Source organism: Triticum dicoccoides, chromosome 1B, assembly GCF_002162155.2.
Source record: "Triticum dicoccoides isolate Atlit2015 ecotype Zavitan chromosome 1B, WEW_v2.0, whole genome shotgun sequence".
NCBI classification, from domain to species: domain Eukaryota; kingdom Viridiplantae; phylum Streptophyta; class Magnoliopsida; order Poales; family Poaceae; genus Triticum; species Triticum dicoccoides.
The window spans coordinates 64,102,921-64,109,443 of NC_041381.1; the positions used below are offsets into that span (position 1 = coordinate 64,102,921).

General features: G+C 42.9%; 1 long non-coding RNA gene across 1 annotated transcript; it reads left to right on the forward strand.

Moving 5' to 3' along the window:
- The first annotated feature begins 4,855 nt into the window (after nucleotides 1-4,855).
- On the forward strand, nucleotides 4,856-6,316 carry LOC119301368. Its single transcript, XR_005147026.1, has 3 exons — nucleotides 4,856-4,916; nucleotides 5,021-5,099; nucleotides 5,964-6,316. It is a non-coding gene; the product is annotated as an uncharacterized LOC119301368 (long non-coding RNA).
- The last annotated feature ends 207 nt before the right edge of the window (nucleotides 6,317-6,523 follow it).

A 6,523-nucleotide genomic window follows, 5' to 3' on the forward strand; every position in this document is an offset into this window, starting at 1 on the left:
AGATGCGGCCGCAGTCTGCCGGCGCCGCAGGCGGAGGAGACGCGCCTAGGAGGAGCTTTCTTCACCACACGCGGCAGCCGGCGTAGCTCTGCCTCCCACACCCCCATCGTTTCCGTCACACCCGGTCACCATACACGGAGGGGGAGGAGTGGTGGCCGACAGAGATCTGCCTCCTTCATCCAGGTGGAGGCGTTCGGCGGCGGCCTGGCCGTGGCGTTCGAATTGGCGGACCCATACGGGGACTTCCGGGCGTCGATGCAGGAGATGGTGACCGTGCATGGGGCCGGCAGCTGGGGCTGGGGCTGGCTGGATGAGATGCTGGGGTGGTACCTGCGCGCCAACAGCAAGGACACGCACGACGCCATCGTGGCGGCCTTCGTCGACGTCATCGTCTCTGTCGCCGACCCCGGCCGCGGCTCCTCCTGCTCGTCACAGATCTCCTCCTGCACATCCGTGGACGGGGATGAGTAAACTAATCTTACTTCCGTGGCATGGTTAATGTGGTGAGAGTGAACTTTGCCGAGCTAGCTAGCTAATGATGGCGGAGTGTGGTAGATGAGTGAGAGGGCTGCGGCGTCGAGGTCCGAGTGGCGGCGGCAGCGGCGATGTGGGTGGGTTGCTTTGCCTTGCGTTCAGGATGATTTGCCTCATTGCTCTCTGACCATCACCTGGTTCATCTGTGATTTGGCAGGGAAAAGATAAGGGATGAGAGGCATGCGTGTGAGCAGGTGGAACAATGCAAGCGCCTCAGTGACTCGTCAGTCTCCAACAAGGGTTTTGAACTGAATGCTCATCAGATTACCCAGGTTTGGTTTTATTGTATGGGTGCTTTGTTCTTTAATTTGCAGAACATGTTTGAACAACGTTTCGGCCTTCACGGATTAGTGTAGTACCCTAACCGTCGCATAAAAGTGGAAGAAAGTAAGTGCAATACCATATTATAAGCACTGTCAAGTTAACTGCATTGCTCGTTTGGTTATTGCTTTGAGAGAGTCATTCTTCACGGATTGCCTGGTACCAGCCAATATTAAACGCCCCTGTGTATCTGAATTGCCACACGGTTGTGCTAGATAGTACTGCATTGGATGTTTATGTTTGATAATTGAGTTGTACTTTTCATACATATCTGTTGGTAGAGCCGTTCTTACTTCATTCAAAGGCTTGAAATGCTACCGTTGCAATGTTCTCCACAAGATATAGATATTTTTTCTAAGGTCAAGTAGGCACAGGGAAGTATTAGCATCAAATAGCTGGTGTGGCATGTTGTATGCATGGAGGGTACACCATCAAGATGTCTATATGTTGCAAAAGCAAAGATACATATCTTGCTTGGAGAGTTATCTCTTCAGCTATGCTTTAAATTGGCGGGTTACTGGGACTTAAACCTCAAATTGAAAAGACTCTCGAGACTACCAGGACCTTTTGGTATAATGCATGAACCCAACTTCCCAAAAAGCACCTTTAACTTGAACAAATGTTTTTGACAGGAGCAATTATTTCTTCCTGTAACAGGAGATTGGGTTAATCTCCACCATCATCGACAGGGAGAAATCAATGGAATCAGTTGTTTTGTGACTGATTCCATCGCATCTCTGGTGTACACGATTTTGATTTGTGAACAATGTCATTGTGTAGGTACCGTCCAATTAAACGAAGTGTATAACTCCAGTCGGCAACTGTGACATTAGGAATTAGTATTACGCATTAGTTGCTGACGATTTTGGTTAAGCTGATCAATCCTGTTGTCTATTGGTGTTGGAGGTCAGGTCAGCCGTCAGCAGGGGTTGTTTTCCTGGGTTATGAGCTGATTGCTAGGGAGGTGTACACTAGAGGACATGTTCACCACTGATAATTCAATGGAGTGTGTAGATTAATATAGTACCTACTACCTACTCAAAGGAGGAAAGGTCTAAGTCCCAGGTGAATCTGTGCTTCTTTTGAACCTTCTCTCTCTAGTATATCCCTTTGTTTCACCAAACTGTTGTAGTATAGGGATTATCCTAACAAGAGCACTTTTATTTTTGTCACAGACTTATATGGGTAAAGTTTTCGCAGTTAATAAGTTGTTCCAAAGAGTGCTTAGCCTGATGCTTTGAAGATCAAGTTTCAGTGTGGCTTACAATGTTAGATCAGTTTGAGTTTCTGTACCAAGTTGAAAGCCTAATGCTCCAAATGGTACATTCTAATTTTATAACTATCCCTTATTTTCTTAATCTGTAAATGAGAAACCACCCGTATGCTCTCCAAATTCAGGGTAAAACTGAACCTAAATTCAGATATATTTTGATGTAATCATATATTAGTTGCAACTAGATTATATGAGCATATCAGACTATATGGTCTCATAGACCTTTAGAAGTTGTTGATATTCTCTATTGGGAAAGTAGTGGCTGTACCCATGTCTGGTGCACCCAGGTTGCACCCCCTTATCCACACCGTTGAGTTGCTATGAGATTCGTGTTGTGGACCAGTCTATTTTGGTCAGATGCCAGGCCATTAGCGTAGATCAGTAATTAGCACTGGTGTGCCAGACTAGTTAGGCATAGGTTTCAGGCTAGGTTGATAGGTGCTAGTCGTTGCATGCACTGTTGTTGTCGCCCCATCAGGCTCAGCTGCACAGGCTCCCACGTTTTTGTTTTGCAGCGTCTGGCGCCGCCCAGGAGAAGCGCGTCTCTCTCGGCTAAAAAGGAGTAGTGGCACGCATAGGCTAGTGTGGGCGGTGAGCGACCAGCAGTAGGGGACAAGGCTCCCAACCATATGCAGAAATTCTTTAAGGCCTTCGATTGTTTATGTAAGGAGCTATGTGGACTCCCTTGTACCCCTCTTTTGAACAGCATTTTTGTGAAACAGAGTACGCTCACAGAAGATCTCACTGTGTAGTAAAAAGTGAAAAGGCCTTTTGACTTACGCTCCTATTGCTTCAGACGCACACGCAGCCGAGCGATCTAGCCACCCCTTGTCCGCGCTTCTGCTCTCTCACTACTCACCACTTTCAAAAGATGTGACGCGGCAAATACACAAGGTTAAGGAAAATGTTGTATTCTTACAATATAGGAATATTTTCCAAGCTATGTTAGCTTAAAAGATAATTTTATATTATAAAATGGAGGGAGCAATTTGCGACTATCTATTGGTTATTCCGTTTTTAATACTATATGAATAAATTTAGGCCGACATTTTGCAAACATAGCACCATAAAAATCAATTATTGTTGGATTAAATATTGATTTGCGATCTAAATTCATATAAAATCTAACTTCTGACCAAGCAAAGCAGAGATCCGTCGTCACAAGGCTTCAGACTAGTGGAGCGGTACGGATCAGTTTCGACCTAGCTTACCACTACTATATAGTCCCACCCTTTTTCTGAAAAATGCTATATACTCCCTCCATTCCAAAAAACAAGGCACACACATTTTTCTAAATTATATTTTGAAAATAAATTACATAAATAATATATATTTTTGTGACTTCAAAATTATATGATTGAAAAGTTCTTTCGAATATGAATTCAGCGGTATAACTTTTATCACATGTAACATCTATTTGGTTGGTCTATTTTTTTCGTCGAAGTAGAATTTGAAAAGCGTCCACTGAGATAGCTGGGGTCTGGATGCCCCCGTCCGCTGAGACAGCAGGGGTCTGGATGGCTCCGTCCGCTAAGACAGCCCGGGTCTGGATGGCTCCGTCCGCTCTGCCTGTTGAGATAGTTGGGGTCTGAATGGCTCCATCAGCTGAGACCGCCGGGATCTGGATGGCTCCGTCCGGATTACAACCGCTGGCGGAATCTGATACAGCAGTGGTGGCGTCACAACTCCTGGAAAGGGGAAAATGAGAAATTTGTCAGGCACCACCACGTTTAGGCTTGGAATAAAACCGAAATTCGTCTCCCTAAAGATGAATCGGCCATGGATCGAGCTGACTGCATACCTTGATGCTGGCACATGTGTACCATTTTCCTCTCCACCTGGCCAAACTACAAGCTCGAACAAATCGATATATCGAGCGCTAGGGATCTGGTCGCCGTGCGGCTCTGCTACCGGCTCGATGCAGAAATCATCTGCTCCCCCATCCATCATCGCCAGGGAAGCAAGGTAGCTGGGCTCGGCTTCCATGGATTCTGCTCACATGGAAGACTAAGAAGAGAGAGAGGGACGGGGTGAGATGTGTGAAGGGAGCACTCACTGACGGCCTGGATACTGGGTGCACACAATTGAACGGGCTGGTTTGGCATCGCTGCTTTTGATGGACAGGGCCGACAGCTAGCAGTACATGTAAGGTCACATCAGTCAGACTGCGACGGTGAACAGTGAGCTATTTCGGCCCAGAACAATTTGAATCGGTCGTCTCTCCCGCGCGGGATTACTGTTCACGTACAGGATTAATTGTTCACTCGTTTCACTGTGCTGGACGATCTCGAGGTGAGGAAACACTCACAGACGGCTTGGATATTGGGTGCACCGTGGGTGCAGCCATCTTGGGTATAGAAAAACCACACTCTTCTCTATTTTGGGCCACATCATTTCTGTAAAAATAGTAGACTGAAGCTTGTACTGTCAAACAGAGTTGCTATTGTATTGATGCCTTGGAATGTTGTTAAATCAAGTAATGCAGCTGAATTTGTCTGCTACATGTTAATCTTGATCTTTGATACTTGTTCACAAATTGTTTACTTGATGCTTGATGGCAACTGCTATTCTTACAAGACTATCAATCTGAGATATTATCATAATTCGGAAAAATGAGATGTGCACATATGTTTATATTTTGATTTACTAATGGTTTCCTTGATGTGAATGTTTTCTTGCATTATCTGATTTCTAATATGCAGTAAATGTGACACAAGTTTATCATTTCTCATTGTATGGAGTGAACTGAGACAGCAACTAGCTGGACGTGAAAGTGTTGTTCCTGAAGGTACTGAAATTGGAGCTAACTTCTCAGGCTCAATTATCGTTTTTGTACTGAGTAGTTGCATGCATAACGAAGTTAGATGTTTGAACTATGAATCTGTTTTGCAGGAGAAGTATGAGGTTGTGCTTGAGAAGATCTCCAGGCTGGAGGAGATGGCTTCTCTATTCATTTATTTTCTCCCTGAAGGTAAGTACAGTGTGCAATACTCTCTATCTTTTGGAGGATAACAAAAAACCAACTTCAGTACTCTCTTAAGACAACCATGTGTATTATACATGGCTCGGACATGCTGGCGGATATCCGCTAAGTATTTTGGGAAGGGAATGAACAACTCTTTGAGAATAACAAACAAGTGCTACAATATAAGGAATAAGTACATACATCTAATATTTTTTTCACCTTGAAGAGCACATTACATTTGTTACGAGTTGAAACAATTTGTGTAGTTTATATTGAAAAGGCATCACGAAGGTGATGTAGATGTCTTTTTAAGTAATCTGATATCTTTTGGTTTAAATCACATAGCACAAAGGTATTCTGCTAGCTATAGAAAAATAGTAATATTAGAACTAGACGTATATTCTCTTTAGCTACTCCCTCCGTCCCAAAATAAGTGTCTCGACTTTGTACTAAAGTTGAGACACTTATTTTGGGATGGGGGAAGTACATTATTATAGTAGTTGTAAATACTAAATAGAAAACTTTCAAGTCTTCCATTTTTTCTAAACTATTCATCGTATGAGACATAACAAAAAGCATTTGATCCATTGATGTGCAATACCAGACTCTATACTAACTTATACTTTTGCTCCACATAATTAAACCTGTCAATAAGCAATCTACTCTGTAAAAATGAAGGCTTGCAACTATTATATGACAACAATGTTGCTTTTGGTACATTCTCCTTCAGTTATGTGCAATTTGCGTTCGATTCCAATTTGCTGGTTTACAAATCTTATTTATTTGTTTCTTTGTAAAATGAAGTATGAGTTGCTATGTAACATTAAAAAAACTCTGTTTATCCAGTCCTTTGTTGTGATGTATTTGTAGCATGAGATGTCGGATTCAGAGCAACAAGGCGACTAAAGGATGGGGTTATGGCAAGGAGGCACACACATGGATGATCGGTGAGGTCGCTAGAGCTTATGAGAGCGGAATGGATTCTGTCGCCACGATGTTGAATGGGATGCGCACCACTGTTTTTGTACCTATATTAAAGTATATTTGTGTGATGAGCAGCTACAGCTTGTGTTTGCAAATATGTTCCTTTTTAGCTTTAACCATTTTTGTGAAGAGAATATTTTGTAAACCAATGCAAACTTTGCCTAAATTACCATCCATTTGGCAAAATGTTAAAGCAGATTAGATCATTCCTCGCAATAATCATTGGAGTTAAGTTTCAATCCATTGATTCTATATGTCCTCTTCAGTACCTTTCGTGCCAAGGGGAAGTGTTTGTGTGCACTCCGAATACTAATGCTAGATGTTCTCTTCAAGAGCAAAATTAAAATGATTATATTTGGACATTTGATCTTCGAATGATTTGCATGCTTATTGGAAATAGTAACGTACTTAATTATATCTGAATTGATGCAATTGTTGTTCCATAG